The 1,212-nt window shown below is 42.9% G+C and overlaps 1 protein-coding gene across 1 annotated transcript in view; it reads right to left on the bottom strand.

Moving 5' to 3' along the window:
• Window positions 1-1,212, bottom strand: part of Tbxas1 (thromboxane A synthase 1) — a 164,891-nt gene that overhangs the window by 64,484 nt on the left and 99,195 nt on the right. The gene's annotated exons all lie outside the window — the stretch shown is intronic.

Here is a 1,212-nt window from a genome sequence, read left to right as displayed (position 1 = left end):
ACTCAGCTACATATACTTAACCTCACTCTCCTACCCACCACTCAGCTGGGGCTGCTATGCACAAATGAGCACCACTCATTATTAATTATTTAGCTAGGCAGTAAAACTCTATCCTATTGAATTATATCCACAGCCAATCGCCATTTTCATTTGTTTATTATTTATTTACTTATTTACCTACAGTTTTTTTTAGAGATTTAGTCATTTATTTATGTGTATAAGTGCTTGCCTGAGTGTGTGTGTGTGTGTCTGTGTGTGTGTGTGTGTGTATCCTATATTACCACATGCCTGCAGTGCCCACAGAGGCCAGAAGAGGGCGCTGGATGCCCTGGGACTGAAGTTACAGACAGATGTGAGTTACCTGACATGGGTGATGGGAATTGAACCCAGGTCTTCTAGAAGAGCAAAATATACTTTTAACTGCTGAACCATCTCTCCAGCCCCTTAACTTTTTATTTTGAGAAGCAATTTCACTAAGAGTCCAGACTGGTCTTCAACTCACTCTACCCCAGGCAGGCCTTGAACTTGTGACCTTCTGGCCTTAATTTCCTTAGTAGGTCAAATGATATACCGTACTTACATCTTCATTTTTTTTTAATTTTTAATTTTTTTGAGACAGAGTCTCAGGTGTTCTAGGCAGGCCTTGTATTCCCATGTGAACAATATCTAGAATACGGATCTACAGATGTATACTATCATACCAGTCTTCGTGTGGTGTTGGTGATCAATTCCAAGGCTTTGCTCATGCCAAGCAAACATTTTGCCAACCAAGCTTCAGCCTCAGCTTCATGACCCACTTGTTTGTTGTTTGTTTGTTTGTTTGTTGTTTTAAAGCAGGGCCTTGTTGTGGCCTAGAACTTAGTGTATGGACCAGTTACCTTCAAGCTTTCAGAGATCTACCTACCCCGCCTCCCAAAGTGCTGAGATGAAAGGCGTGTACCACCACACCTGTCCTCAGAATTTTTCTTGTGAAAGTTTAGGTGATGTGTTTATAAAAAGATAACGAGAGAGAGAGAGAATATATTTTGTGTATGTGTAGTTAGGTGTGGGGAAGGGGGTGCCTTGGCAGGCCCATGTGGAAGCATCCCTTCCCCCTGAGGGACCAGCCACAGGATGTTATAGTATAGAATAGAGTTTATTCAGGGCATGGGGAGGGGAGTTAAGAGGGTAGTAGAGGCAGAGAGAGACAGACACAGAGAGAGTGGGGGGGGG

Source organism: Grammomys surdaster, unplaced genomic scaffold (assembly GCF_004785775.1).
Source record: "Grammomys surdaster isolate TR1022 unplaced genomic scaffold, NIH_TR_1.0 186, whole genome shotgun sequence".
NCBI classification, from domain to species: Eukaryota; Metazoa; Chordata; class Mammalia; order Rodentia; family Muridae; genus Grammomys; species Grammomys surdaster.
The sequence above is the reverse complement of the archived record's forward strand: the minus strand, read 5'-3'. Positions and strand labels throughout refer to the sequence as shown.